This window comes from Cyprinodon variegatus, unplaced genomic scaffold (genome assembly GCF_000732505.1).
Source record: "Cyprinodon variegatus isolate N-32 unplaced genomic scaffold, C_variegatus-1.0 Scaffold1455, whole genome shotgun sequence".
Lineage (NCBI taxonomy): Eukaryota > Metazoa > Chordata > Actinopteri > Cyprinodontiformes > Cyprinodontidae > Cyprinodon > Cyprinodon variegatus.
The window spans coordinates 146,144-162,140 of NW_015151908.1; the positions used below are offsets into that span (position 1 = coordinate 146,144).

Genomic DNA, 15,997 nt, shown 5'->3' on the forward strand with positions numbered 1-15,997 from the left:
ATTAAAACGTTTAATCAGAGCCAAAACAAACCTAAAACAAACAGAAAAGGAGGAAAAGCACTTTTCTATCGTAAATACATTCTTATGTGACTGTTGTGGTCCAGCTTTGATGACACAAAAGGGAAAAAATCCACAATGGCTACAGATGCAGAAAGGACAAGTAAAAAAGAACAAAATGTTCCAGGTAAATTCCTTCAGTGTTCTTAGTTTATTTCTCATCAGGCAAGCAAACAGAAAAGGACAAACATTTCCTCCTTGCTTCTCTTGCGCTGATTAAAAAAAACATCCGCCCACCCAGATGCATGCTGGTCCTACCATTGACTGCCTATTTATAAACTTCATTCACCCAAATTAATCATAACTATCCAGAAACAAAGGGACATAACTAAATAACCAAATAACATAATCTTAAAACAGATATCAAACAATAGAGTAGAATCAACTTAGTTCGATTATCCACAAATATAAAACATTTAGTTAATTATTAACAAAAAAATAATTGGCTCCTACGGTGACCACAGCAGAGTTTTAACTTATTTCTTATATTTGTAACAGTAAGAGAAAAAAACAGCTTCATCTAACATCACTGCTTATAAAATGATTCTTCATGCAAAGTCGTGTTACTACATCCTATCAATCCCACAAAACCAAATGTATTACTGAATAAAAAAAAACTTTATTCATGTTAAAATAGACACAATATATTGAAAACTGATCTATTTACACATATTTAAGAGAAAGGTTTATAAATTTGAACTATTTGAGGCTTTATTAACACACATACATATTTGGAACAAACCTGAGCACCTTTCTCACGTCCTTTTACTTCTCAATAATACCTTTCAGGACCCATAAAAAATATCCAAAGAACAATTTAATTCACCAAAGGACAAGACAGCTGCAGCTTAACGCAGTCGAACACGGCGCACGCTAAGATAACTATAATTACTGACTTGGCTGTTTCATTCAGATGAGCTAAATTGTTTCAGGTAATCTGTTTAAAAGAGATAAATGTTCACAGTCGCTGGTAAGAAGAATTACATGACAATGAGTTTAAGCGTACAAAGGCGTTTCTTTGGTTCCACTGCGTTCCGTCGGATGTTCGGAGTGATCAATGCACAGCTACAGCTGGTTGAAGGGGACCAAATCCATTGAACAGTTGATTTGGTTCCATTTTACCAGCTTTAGCAAAGCATTTTAGGAGCGAGTGACGTCCGAAGGGAGAAGAGAGCGTCTAACATGGAATAACCTGAAAGAGACAAAACAGACAAGAGGCCGAACGTTAGCTGAATAAATTATTGCCGCATAAAATCACACATGAAAACATTTCTGTTAAAACAAGTCATGTTTTGACTTCAGGAAAACACAGAAATATGATCACATTTAAAGAGAAGGATAGATTAAGAACAGGAATAGATAGCAGCGTTGAGTGGAAGAAGAGATAAAAAAAGGGAGAAAAATGTAGGTGAGGAGAAAAACAAGGAGCAGGGCCCTGAGAGATAACAGAGCAGAGCTTATAAATGATGGCTGCAGACAAACCAGAGAAAACAATGAATTCATCACTTAACTGTCAATACTGCTAATGAAGCCAGCAGATAGCACGGCAGGAAAATTAACTCTCTCTGACCTCCAGCTCTATGCAGAAAATGCCTTCTTCCACTTTTCTTTCTCACCCACATAGAAAAGCTAAAGCACATTGCTGTTTCCCCTCCTGCTTGTTTTTGGAGCTTTTGCTGGTGGCGCAGATACGATGATCTCAGCAGTCCTCCTGCGGGCTTCACTGCTCAGCTCGTCCTTGGACTAACTCATTTCCTGGTTCAATTAGCCCAGCTAATAATTTAATCATTAGGATAATAAACAGTTTAAGGGAGCTTTTGACTGCAGAATCTTAGATATTGATGTTTTCGAGTTGTAATTTCATATAACTGCTAGTTATTTTTTTTAAATAATGAAATTATCTATAAAATTAAAGCCTTCATACCCACAATTCTTTGGTATAAGAATGTGTTGCTATATTTTAAAAGGCTCTAACGTTTTGCAGCTTCTGTTCTGTCCTTTCTGGATTTTATGGTTCGGTTTAAATTTTCTTTTTGGGTTCTCAGTTTTGCTTTTTTGCTTTTTTAATTCGGTATTTGTCCGGATTTCTATCATTTTTTTAATTCTCTCTTGTTATTTCTTTCACTTATCTCTTTGATTTAGTTGTATCAATTAGCTTTATTTCCTTTAGCTCATTTAAGTTATTTCCTATTTGCAGTTAGATCCTGTTTGTCCCTGGTTATTCTTTGGCCCCTTTTGCCCCGTCCCTCAAGGCTGGAATAACGAAAACAAAACATTCAGGAATTATATTTGTTTATACTATTTATTTTTCGTCATTTTTGGAACGTCAGGTGAAGAAGGCATCCTTCTGGGTCTCGGCATCATCCCATGTCGCACCACGCTACTTTGATGCCCTTTCTTGTTAATAGGCTGAGAAGAGGTTTGTGTTGTGATCTGTGAATATCTGTCTATCTGTGAATTACTAAGCCTGACACGCCAGAACTCCTGCGAAATGAGTCAGCTGACACGAAATACGAGATGACGCAGTCTGCTCACGCGCTCCTCGTTATCAGATAACCGAGCCACAGATGAACGGTTGACGTCCTCGGAACGTTCTCGACATGGTTTCAAAAGGCTAGTGTAAATGTGGTCTTTAGTGCCCCCTAGTGTCCCTTTTCTTTACCCATGGCTCCTTTTTACTTGCTCCTGTCCACACCTGCTCCTTATCAACTGATTAACCCATTCATTGTTTCTTTCTCCCATATATACACCTCCTCTGCTGTTCTTCTTTGCTGGATTCTCTATATTTTGTATGTATGTTCCTCCCCAAGTGTCTCCTTGTTTGGTTTCTAAGTTCCCTGCCTGTTTAGTCTGGATTGAAGCTTCTGTTGCCACCAACTTCATTATTAAACCATCTCTGCTTCTGTCTCTGCAATATCCTTAGACCTGACAATATCACTACTATAATCACATTTGCTGCTTTTTTTCATTTCTATTGTCTTCCAGAAATACTTTTATCAATTATTGGTGCTTAGGTTCAAAAATAGGATCAATTTGTCTTTTTTCTTCCACATATAAATCTTATTTTACCAATCTACCTGAATGGTTCACATTGTAAAGGACCTAGAGATGTTCAGTGGTTGTGAATTGGTGCAATAAAATATATAAATATAACACATCATTGTTTTCCTGTGTAGTCCTGTTTCTCTGACTGTGACTAACTGGATGTGCTCTCTTCATCCTCTGACATGGGAGCTGGCTCGGAGCTCGTCTGCCTGGCTGTGTGTTTCCTGGACGGGGCCGCCTGTGGAGCTGGTTGACAGTTGCCTTTTGTATCTATGCTTCTTTTTCTATGTCTGCTTCTGTCTCCTTGAACCCCAGTGGGCCTCAGCAGATGGCCGCTCACACTGAGCCTGGTTCTGCTGGAGGTTTCTTCCTGTTCAAAGGGAGCTTTTCCTCTCCACTGTCGCTACAAGCATGCTTAGCATGGGGGGATGCTAAAGAGTCAATGAGTTTTCCTTAGATAGAACACTTTGAATCAAACTGACTGGATGATCTGGTGAACTGGAAAGAGCCTTAAGGTGACATGTATTGTGAATTGGTGCTATAGAAGTAAACTGAATTGAATTGAATTTCACTGTTCAGGGCTCAATATCTGTTCTTTGGCCCTATATTGTTCTCTATAGCTAGATTGCCTCATAGCTATATAAAATCAGTCAGACCTTTGGAGGTTTATGAGCCATAATAATCTGAATGATGTAGATTAGATTAAACCCAGAGTAGGTTCTCCCTTAGGCTAAAGCTGCTATCACCCCCAACAGACCAAAGAACAACTTCAGTCACAGGAGTAACATATAGGACAGTTTGGTTCTTTAGCTTTAAACCAGACCAGTAATTAGCTTTACAGATTGTAATTTCAGCAACATCTAATGGTCAGACTGCACAGTGACACAAACCGGGTGGGGGGGGGCACCACTTCTCTCCCTCGAACAATACGGAGGCCGTCACAGCAAAACAGCTTCCACAATGTCTGCATCGCCTCACTCGTCAAGTGATGAGGAGATTTGTTTAAAAGGATAATTTTTTAATGGTGATGTATTTGTCTTTGAAGGAAAACGATGAACTTGCTTCTACCCAGAACTCTTGAACTGAAAAACTTTTAGTTTCGCCTGGTTTGATTTTGTAAAAAAACCTTCTTTAAGGAACCTTTAGCTACCCAGTTATTAGTTGATTAATAAAAAAACAAACCAAAAAATAAACAAATAACAAAAGAAAACCTAAGTGCAACCCCAAGGCCGAAACAAACCCCCGGGGTAAGGGCCAAGCCCCGCCCCAAGGGAAAGAGGTTCCAATTCAAATCAATTTTATTTTTTATAGCTCTAATTCACATCATGTCATCTCAGGTCACCTTATAAAGTCAATTCAACCAGATCATCCAGTCAGATCCGTTCAAAATGTTCTATCTAAGGAAAACCAGCTGATAGCATCGATTTATTGACTCGAAGATAATTCCTCACAACACAACAAACAAAGCTTTACCCATCGATCACCTGTGTTCTGACCCTCGCCTATAGTCATAAGGAACGGATAATGACTGTAAATAAGAAATTCCAGAAATAATCGGCCGCAATCAGCTTTTTCCAAAGATCTATTAGAGTTCAGCTTAAATGTACGGCCTCTTATTCTTGAGCTGCAGTTTTTACCAGAGGAAATAGCCTGATCAATTAAACAGCTAATCTAAGCTTGATTATTTAAGTAAAGCTTTTCAATCACAATTTATTGATAGACAGCAGATTAAACAGAGGAAAATAAAGATAAAACATGCAGTTCAAACTGAGGTCAAAGCCTGTTTGGACAAAATAATCTTAATCTCTCTTTAAAAATATGAACAGTTTGTTTATTTTACGGTGGCGACACATATAAAAATATGAAAATAGATAAAGTAATCTCATATTATCTCTGAAATGTTCATGAAAGTTTAATACAATTAAGATTTAAGTTATTCAACATGTGAAAGTGGTCCAGAACTGGGAGGGAAATATGTTTCTATAGAGACCAATGTTGAATTAAAAGGTAAATTCAATATACTTTACAGGAAAAAATAAATCTGGGACAATAATAAAACAACCATATATTGTTATATTGTTATATTCTGTCAGATCAGCATAATCATAAGCAATACGCATATGCAAGACGTCAGATTTTCATTTATCGCTTTAGTTTTGCACGAAAAATATACTTAAAACTACCTCGATGTGCATCTATCCCTTTAGTCGCTATACGCTTCAAAAAGCACCAAAAAGTAAGTAATTAAATCGCTGTTTTGTAAAAATAAAACTCTGATAGTATGTATATGGAGGCAAGGAAAAGGTGATCCCTTTCCTGATATCTCCATCCCTTTTTTCTTTATTAAAGTCAACCAGGATTTTGGTAAATCGATGACTTTCCATGATTTAGGATTTTAAACAATGTGTAAAAAAAGGGAGGAGGAGGAAAGAGACAGACGGATACTTTCCTGTTATCAAATCACATTCCACCCTTTAGTGTCGGAGCTCTGGAGGAGAAGCTGATTTTATGGCCTTCTGTCCCACAGCTGCAGCTGTCCCACCATTACAATATGCAGGCAGGAATACTAAATGCATGTGCATCCGGTGCATCCAGGCTGATAACATGGCTCACCTCTGCTTTCCGTGTCGAATCAGCTTCTATTCCTCTTTTTATAGATAATGATCTATGAGTGTTGGCATTAGACAGAAAGTGAGAGCAAAGACTGCTTCGCCAGCTTCTGTGTGCATTCGAGCGCGAATATTGGCTTCAGAGGAGAGAGCGGTACACACAGAATCCTTTTCACAGCAGGATTTTCTGTAGATTAGGTAGCGAATCCCTTTGCTGTGCATTCAAGGCTTCACTCCGCCAATCTGTGGCCCACACACTCATCAGACATCCAACCCTCCTTCACCCTGCGCGCCTCTACTCAGATCCCACATCAAACAGAATAGTTACACCCATGGCGTTTTATCATTAACCTCACTCAGACGTCTTCTGAAGGCTTCGCTGCCGAGTCCTCTTTCAACGCTAAACTGGGAGGCGGCCCCATCAAGATCAAGCTCACAATAGAAAAAGGTGTTGTGCATTCACAGGTTTAGCAGCTCGACAGCCAAGGCTTTGAATGTGGGTCGACATGCTGCATGTGTTTGTACTCTTGCTCCAGGCTGCTTGTAATGTAGGTGCCCTCTATTCGGCAGATTGCACGGTTGGAGATAGGGCTGCTTCTTGTCTATTCTGGGACCGCACTGTCCACTGCATTCCTGCCCTTATATTGGAGACGGAGGGGGATCATGGTTACGGACAACTGCTGGACCCCAGCAGACGCAGATGGTCAAGGAGTCATAAAGGGAAAGGTCAGAAGTGAGGAGTGTTTAGCCTCTCTGGGGAGATTTCTACCATGCAGTCCAGCCCAGCACTATGACACTGTTATCAGGCCCACAGTTGATCCTCACAGTCTTGGTCATTGTGATATTTTCATCACAGCTGTATGACCTGACATCCCAGAGGCTTTGCTGAAACAGCCTGGTTGCAGCGCCACTCCCATCAGCTTCACAGCGCCTTCACTCCGGGACCATGTCTGCCTGCCTGTTCTCTCTCTCCTTATCTGGACAAGTAGCTCTCAGAGACTGATTTGATGACTGCCAGGCCTTAGCTCTCAATCCAGTGCCACACTGTTGGAGGGCTAGCCTTGAAACCCTATGTGAACATCAGTCCCTGGAACCTCGGTGAATTCATAGTGAAAGCTATGAAAGTGGCGACGTCAGTGCTACTAAAGCGGAGTAAATGATTTAAAGTAACACCTTAAGAGTTAAATTTAACACCAATCCCAGTGCATTTGGTTCAAACCAAATTAATTCTCTTTGTAATAGCTCTATAACCCCCACTGGCTGAAAAACCCATTTAAACCTGGGAACAATATGCTTTTAGTGGCAGTGGGAACAGCTCACTGACACCTTAAAATCTCCTCGGTTCTGATTGGCATGCCGTGGGAACACCAGAGCCGGGTTGACCCGCGAAATTACGTGATAACATTGAACACAACATGTGGACGTCAACACACCACGCCAATAACTTCTGATCTGAGAAGCAGTTCAACTCTGTTGACTTTCGATAAACATGGAGCAGCTCTGGTGAGAGGGATTCAGACAGATAATAGAGTGAAACAATAAAGCTCACTGACTACGCCCTGGCCTTCTTCCATGTATCTATCGTATCTCTCCATTGTTTACTTTCCTGATTTCTGTCACACTGAAGAAATTATCAGCGCTAAGCCAGCTTGACTAGACTAGCTCAGCTTTTATTGCAGTGGGAAGGTAGCCAATTGCCGATTGTTAGAGGGTCGACAGCTTTTTCATGTTTTAAAAACGTGGATAAAACCCAAATTTTTTAGTGGGAAAGAGGCTTAAAGGAGTCAGAGGACTTTGACACTGGATATTTAACTCTGTGGAATTTAGAGATCAATCTGTTCTGGAAAGCCATTTAATTTAACTTGTAAAACTTTTTGTCTTTTCTGTTCCAGTCAAATGTGTCCCGTTTGCCTGTCGGACCAACACATTCATAAATATGCAGACTGGAACTGGAAGGGCACCTCAACCTATGGAGGGGGGAGCTAGAATAAAGCTTACAATCTTCAGATTTGTGACTTTCAAAGACAAACACAATCTATATCTTGCAATCTATATCTTCAACAAATTAAACTAATCTGACAACTACTAAAAAAACAGCAGAAGCTTTACTTTAGCAGCCATTCAAAATGTCCCCACTTTCCTTGGCTGGTCCCCTTTAATTCCTTTATAAACATCTAAAATATTCTTTCTGTCATGATTTGTGGACATTAAGATCCAAAGAGAAGCACCATCTCCTGGTCAGACCTTGTAATTCAATGGTGGAATCAGAGTAAAAACAATATACATGCCCAGGAGGAGGCCGGTGGCTGGATGTTGGAGGGGATTTTGCTGCCATTCGGCTGACTTTAGACTGGGAAGGGCCATTTTGAATGACTGTTACTGCAAAATGTGCTCCAGTGGAAGCAGGACACACTCAGACAGATTGGGGAGACCTATCACCGTTTTGGGGCTACTTTTTCGGTGTGTCCAACCTCTCAACACTGGTCACTGAAAAAAACGTACCTACCCATCTCTGTCATCATGTGCAGATTAAGAAAGTAAAGAGCTACATAAAAACTCCACAAACTGCTACGCTTTCTGGGTCGAGCTGGATTTACTCTTGGCCAAAATCTAAACTTTATCTTTGATGGCTTTATTCCCTCTAATAACCTACTGACTGTAGGAAAAGAAAACTCATATGCTTTTTATCCAGCAAAGCAAAGACATACTCAGCCAATATAAGAGAGACCAGGCAATAAGAAACTAGTGGTTCAGGCTTTTTGGCATGAGGTTAGCCGACAGTGCTGCTGTAGCCCCATTCAGACGCAGATGTCCCTCCACCTGCGTCCCTCCACCCTTCATTTACATGTGAACAGCACCCAGTGGATGACTCAGCATTATCCCCATACCTGATAGGTTGATCAGAGAAGGAGACCGAAGGGTAACGGCTCAGGTGCTTAGCCACTACTTCTCCCTCTTATCTTCTCAGAAGATAAAACTTCTGGATTAAAAAGAAAAAAATGTTGATGCACCTTCTGACCTTGTTCTACTGCTGGGCTCAGTTGCAAACTTTCAAAAATGGTATTTAAAAAAAATCCTTCACACTAGAGCTGATAATATAGAGCAACTGCTGCCAAGACACGTAGCTAGCAGCCCCCACCCAACTCAGTCTCTCCTCGCAGTGGATAAAACGTCCTAATTGTTTTGCTTACGGTTCATAATATGTCTTGACGGGATCCTAAACGTCTATAGGACATCAATAAGGATGTCTGCAGGGCTCATACATTCTGATTACTGCAGTCTTAATCTCTCAACGCTTCTCACAATAATTTAATCCTCAAAGCAGTTTTATTCTTTAACCTTTTAATCTAACGGCAACACCCTAAAGACGATCAATAGCTATTTGGATGATATATTTAATTATCTTTCCTTTCCCTAACTCTTTGGGGATGTTTTCTTTGTCAACACACACAATGTTTAAACAAAAACCCGTCTGCTCTACTCGAATCATTAAGATGCCGTATTTTCTTAGAATTTACTAGTGAATATTCTCAGTCATCCAGGTCATAGTAATTATTAAAAAGTGGAAAAACAATCCACTGGTCTTTGTGTGAAGGAAGCCCTTTATGTTAAGAAAGAAAAACCAACCTTAAACAGAGGGGGTGGATGTCAGCTTTCAGAATCGTACAATTCAGCGATTGAGTTGATCCTTTCCCGCTATCATCGCAACCCTTACCCCATTACAGGGGAACAGAGCACTCTCCAGCCAGGTCAACCATTCCCTTTAACGACCCCCCCTTTCAGAGACATAGACAGGTATGGGGCATTGCAGGCTAACAAAGAAACAGAATGACCCCCATTCCAAAGAGGTGGACCTGCTCGTCAGGTTCAATTTGCATGTTTCTAAGCCTAAACAAGGCTTTACTTTCGTCCACTCTATAAAGCCTGGAACTATTTCTGACCTTTAGAAGTGAAAAAGCTTCCTGGTTTGGAAGCAAAACATCGTCAAACTTTGAAAAATAGGCCAGGGAATTGTTTTTTAACTTTTTTGGAATTGTCTAGTAAGAAATGCTGATGAGATCTCTAAAGGCGGGAAACACTGGACGACTTTTTGCCCTTTTTGGACCTATTCCTGCGTGGTGTAGTATACTGGGGGTAACAAGGGGTGTATCAGCCTCTCACGACCACCCCCCCATCAAACATGTTTAAAACTCCGTCGGCCGTTGTGAGGTGTTTGTGGGTAAATCCAGAATGAGTAAATCAGAGCGTTGGGTCGCACAGTGTGAGAACATGCATCATGAGCTGTGAACTTTTAAATCCTGTGGTTTCATCGTACAGTTTGACAACAGTGGAAAATATCCATTATATATATAATATAGTGTATGCCCGGCTTTACTCATCATAAAGGTTAGTATCTCAGTCCCGCCACTAAACGGGACCAAGGAATATATATTTACACAGTTCGTTTTAATAAGATAGAAGAAGCGAAAAGGTTGTCTTAAAGTAGTTAAAAGATGACGTCATGCTTTTTTTTAACATCAAGATGCATACATCCTGACTTCCATACCAGTGCTGACCTCTATTATGTCTTTCCCGTTCTTTCTGGCTCTCTCTACCTTTGCAGAGTGATTCTCACTCTGAGCACGCACCAGCCCACCCCACCCCCATTCCTCGCTCTCCACCCCTTACCCCGTGTTACCTCCCTATCTAGCTCCCTTAACAAACCACCTCTGCCACTTAGCTATATCAGCTATGCATTCATTACAGGCCACAACAAGGCCACAAAGCCACGCTTGATATACTCTCCTTTGTGGAAAAAAAAATCCAATGCAGATGAAGTCAGAGAGGGAGCCTGTGTGTGAATAGCCACAGCTGACACACTCCTCAGAAGGTGTGAGGGAGCGGGACACGAGCACCTTCTTTAAAAGTGCACCGAGGTTCTGTAATGATTCTTCTGTGGAGGGTTTGGATAATGGATGGAGAGAAGGCGGAGCTAGTTTGGGTCAGTGGTATGAGAAAATTAGGTATATCAGCATTTATTCAATTCAGTGTATTTCTATAGCTCCAATTCACATCATGTCATCTCAGGTCACTTTCCAGTTCACCAGATCATCCAGTCAGATTGATTCAAAGTTTTCTATCTAAGGAAAACCAGTTGATTGCATCGACTCATTGACTGTTCAGCAATCCCTCACACTAAGCATGCTTGTAGCGACAGTGGAGAGGAAAAACTCCCTTTGAACAGGAAGAAACCTCCAGCAGAACCAGACTCAGTGTGAGCGGCCATCTGCTGAGGCCCACTGGGGTTCAAGGAGACAGAAGCAGACATAGAAAAAGAAGCATAGATACATTTTGGATCCTTCTGTCAAATACGTAATATGAGTTCTACGGACAAGTTGTGGTGAGCAAAGCTTCTGACTACTTGGAAATTCAATATCCAATGCTTAGACAAACTTTCAGGCCATCATGTTGCTCATATGGGCATTTAGTGAAGATGAAATGCAAGTTCACTTCAGTCAACAGTGAACACGTTTAAAAGTGTTCAAAATTTACATAAATATTGTAATATTTACTTAAATAACACAATAATTATATAAATGGCTGTAAATGTCAGAGACATTAAGCAAATGCAAATGCATTTTTTGTGCTTTTGTAAATCTCAAGTTTAAAATAATATTTTTTGTGTAGTGTTAATTCAAAAGGCATCTACAGGCATTTTACAGAGAAGACCAAACCACATCATCCAGAACGTTTGGTTAAAGTTCCCCATCTAAGGAATCCTACATGATTGCATCCAGTCGTTGAATTTGCTGGATGCACTTGCGTTTCGTCATTGACTCTACAGCAATCCCTCACACCGAGGATGCATGGGACAGTGGAGAGTGAGAGCCATTCCGCCACGACCATGGGGTGTTTTATATACCGGTAATCCAAATGATTACTTTCAGTGTTCACATCATGGATTCAGAGCTACAGAAGCAGACATTCAAAATGGGCCTTCTCTGTATAAAAGTCAGCCGAAGGGCAGCAAAATTCCCTCCAACTTCCAGCCACTGGCCTTCTCCTGGGCGTGCATATTATTTTTAATCTAACTCCAGCCTTTCACTGACTTACAGTGTCTGACCAGGAGATGATGCTTCTCTTTAGACCTTAATGTCCACAAATCATGACAGGAAGAATATTTTAGATGTTTATAAAGGAATTGTAGGGGACCAGCCAAGAGCCCATCAAGGAAAGTGGAGAACTTTTGAATTGCTACTACTGTATGTGATCAAATACAGTCAAAACAGAAGTATCCTCCTGTTTTTTCATTAATCTGATTCATTCTAATTTTTGCCCGATCGTTTAGCTCCAGCAGGAGGCTGCAAAGCAGGTACAGATTTAAACAGTGGCAGCTTGAAAGTGGCTCATTAACTAGAAGCTGCTTTTACACAGGCCAAACATTATTACTATAGTATTCTTGTGACGGACAGATGCAATGACAATTCATTTAAACTGTACCAAATGTTTCTATTTTATTTGCGCTTCAGCTGAAAAGGAAGCTTCAGAGTGAATACCAAGTTCCGCTTAATCAGAAGCTTGTTTGTCATATTCTCACAATGTGACACAAGAAACTGCTAAAAATCTAAAAAATTTAAATTGTTTGTTGCTTCTTCTGTGTGTTTGCTAAAGTGTCGTCAACCAGCCAGACTAAAAGTCTGTGTTTCAACACATATATCTACTCAGACTGCGTATTGTTGACGATGGTGTCAAAGCAATTAACAAAATGGCAAAATTTTACACATTGTTCTATTTCCCACTATGCTATTCCTCCCTCCCTCCTCCCTTCTGTAGAATTCACTTTTCAAAACTCATAAATATACAGATTGGGTGACAATGTCTCTGAGGGACGTTTAGTTAACAGCTTTCCTTACTGAGGAGCTGGAAATAGTGGTTTTAAAACCACTTCCCGAAACCTACTTCCTTTTTAGTTCAAACCGGGATACAGGCGGGCCAAACACCTTCATATCTTGAAGAATCAGAGCCATTATAGATACAATTATTTTTAAAAAGAATGACATCTCCAAGGTGCAGACCCTCCATAAAACTTTGCATGGCATACAGAGAAAAAACCTGAGAGAGGAAGAAGCTGCAACATGGCCGAACCTATTCTGCAGATTTGTTCCAATCGGTCCTGCTAATTACCAACTTTTGACATCAAAGAATGCCACGTTTTTTTTTTTTTTTTAAATATGTCACATTATTCTGGTTTGAACTGTTTTGTCAGACAGTTAAAACGTCATGGCCACATTAGTCCGCTCCCTTAATCCACAGCTGACCAAATAGGATGCTGTACTTTCATATGTGGAGTCTACAGAACTGGGTTAAACTTACTTAACCAGATGAAGTCATATGTTAAATGCAAATGGAAGATTTTGAGACATACTAGTCGTTAAAGGGGAATATCTTGGCATTTTTTTGACAACGGTGCTCCATGCTACAAGATACAGTCCTATTGAACAATATGTCTCCATTAATGTTGGTTCTGCAGCTAGTTATTAATGTCGTATACATAGTTTAATAGCACAAAGAATACATTGTGCACTTTAAGCAGCGCCGTACCCTTTAGCTGGTTTTGATTGAATGGCTTTTACACCAGGATCTTATATAAAGTGTAATGTGGGGCGGGGGAGACACTTTTATTCTTTCTTTTTTTTTTTAAGCGTGCTCTCTGCTGACGAGCTGTCGGCTGTTGACCTGCCTCGACGAGCCCTAGAAGGCTTAATGGTTGCATGGTTCAGTTCTTCCGTCATGTATACTGTGTACAGTAAGCAAATAAGGAGGTAAATATTAAACACTGTTTCCACGGTTGTTACTGTCATGATCTTGGCACTGATGACTTGCTTCCTTGTTCCTTTCATTCACCTGCCTAGATTCGCCCAGTTTCTCATTATCGCTCATCTGTGTCACCTGCTCCAGTCTCTATTTAACCTGCCTGCTTCCAGTCACCAGTGCCAGATTATTCAAGCCTTTGGTAAGAATATTCTAGCAAGTCATATTTTTTTCTGATTGCCTGACCCTCACCCGTTCTGCCTGTGGACCTCTGAGCCTGCCTGACCCTGTCCTGATCTGTTTGCCTGACCTGTCTTTGGACTCCTGCTGGATTCTGCTTGTCTTCCGAACCTGGATCTGTTTCCTGACACCGACCTGGATTTCCCTTTGGTACTTCTTTGGATCTCTGATATTCTGCCCCAGACTCATGTGAAACTTTTCAACACCGGCTTTGGTGTTGCCCTCTGGATTGTCCTGCCTTCCTTCATCTGCTTAGATCTGATCTCCTGCAAGTTCTACAATTTCAAGGCTTCAGCATCTGGAACTCGGGGGTTAATGACTCACGTGCTCGTAATCAACCTCTGCCAGATAGAAGTGGTCACTAACCTGGGTTTTTTTCTCCTACAGAGGTTGCTGCCTTAGAAGCCTTAGCTGCTCACAAATGTTTTTAAATAAACACCCTTTGAAATACCTTAATGTCTGTATAAATCTAGGTCCTCACATTTTAATTCAAAAAGCTTCTGCTTTCTCTGAAAGCACTGGAAAGGAAGCCCAGATACGCTTATTTTTTAAGAGCGTATTACAGTATTTAGATCTCAACTGTGACACTCTTCGCTACACATAAATACACTGGCAAGAGCCCTTTTACGGGTATAGCAGTTTGAATCAGCACCATGGACAGCTCTTAATTTTAGAAGCTTTGGAGTATAACACTTTTTAAAAAGAAATGTGCATCATTTAATCTACAAGTGATAAACTAGAATAATGAACAAAGTTGTTAGCATTTTTTATCTAGTGTTGTTCATTTTTTAAACAAATATTATCCTCAAATGTGCATAAAAGTAAAAGTTAACCTAAAGCCTCTTTTTATACATCTGTCTGTGGATTTTAAAGTTTAATCATTTTTCTCTTCTGTGAATGACACTGTTCTTCCATTTAATCTTTTATTTTTGTCATTATATTTTAATTTAGACCCGTTCTTTTTAATATGATTTAATGCTTTAGTCTATACCTGCTGAAAAAGACATGCTGAACCACGGCAGTTTAAAAAACCCACCTAAATAACTAATCCTCGCCTTTTTGCATACCCAAATAAAAAAGCAAATAACTAATAAACTATAAGCCCAAATTACAGTATTATTAATTAGTGCAATATCTCTGTGTTTCTATCTGTAGGTTTCAGCTTCCAATCTTGATAAAATCCATCCGTCTGTTTTCTATACAAGCATAACCCAGTTTATGGTTGCAGGGGAGCTGGAGACTCAAACTGTTAAAAAAATAGAAACTTTTTGTCACAGATCTGAAGAAGAAATACATTAATTGGAATAAAAAGCTGATAAATAAAAAGCTCACTTTGAAATGTAACCTTGAGTGAAACAGCATATACATGAGATACATTTATTGAACTGGTTCTTGAGAATATTTTCAGCCAAAAACAGCATCCATTTTTTATTTGAATCGTTGCTTTTGCAGAAGACGTGTTTGATTTTGCAACTTGTTCGAGTTTTCTGTAGCATGAGAGGGATCCCATGGCTGTGATTTGGTGTTAGGTTACATTCACTTTAATAACTCCATATTTATTCAATTTTGTTATTTTCCTTTAACCATTGTTTTTTTATTCTGCTAATCCTTAATAGACAGATTCCATAAAAAAGCATGAGAGCATGTGGCGGGCGGTTTATATGGGCTGCTTCATGAAGCTCAGCCACAGACTGACCACTGGAGACGCATAAAATGAACTTAGATCGAATACACACGCCATCCTACGGACATGCCGGCGGCCATAATGCAACCTGAAGGGTTTGAGATCATGTGACAATCGGCTTTCTGGTTAATGCAAGCAGTTCCAAGCATTTTTACCACAAATAATCTCATCTGTGGCCTTTCCTATAGCTCCCCTCCTCGTATTCTTATCCTATATCTAGGATATAGGATAAGTAAGTTTTACAGTATCTGAGATCTGATTGATCAGCTGGAAAAAGGGAAACTTTAAATGGGATTTGTAAAAGTATTTCTTTTTCACCAATGCAGCAAATGTTTATATAAGTAGATTTTTTTTATTCTCCTTGAATTAAACTAAAGCATGTTGGAGGAAAATAGGACTGCTCAGAGTGAACGGTCCTATTTTCCTTGGAAAATAATCAACAGAAACTAATCAAAAGTATCAGATCAATGGATCAACTTTTAGGCTTAGACTGCTGGAGGACATAGGGACCCCTTTTTCATCATTCTGCTTCATTCTATCTCTATTCTCCCACTCTGCAGAATCTGTTAGT

The 15,997-nt window shown here is 40.0% G+C and overlaps 1 long non-coding RNA gene across 1 annotated transcript in view; it reads right to left on the reverse strand.

The window, feature by feature from the left end:
- Positions 1 to 40: 40 nt before the first annotated feature.
- The window catches only part of LOC107103467, a 33,928-nt gene continuing 17,971 nt past the window's right edge, over positions 41 to 15,997 (reverse strand). Inside the window, exon 3 of the long non-coding RNA XR_001482183.1 lies at positions 41 to 1,249. This is a non-coding gene — a long non-coding RNA (uncharacterized LOC107103467). The remainder of the gene's footprint in view (positions 1,250 to 15,997) is intronic.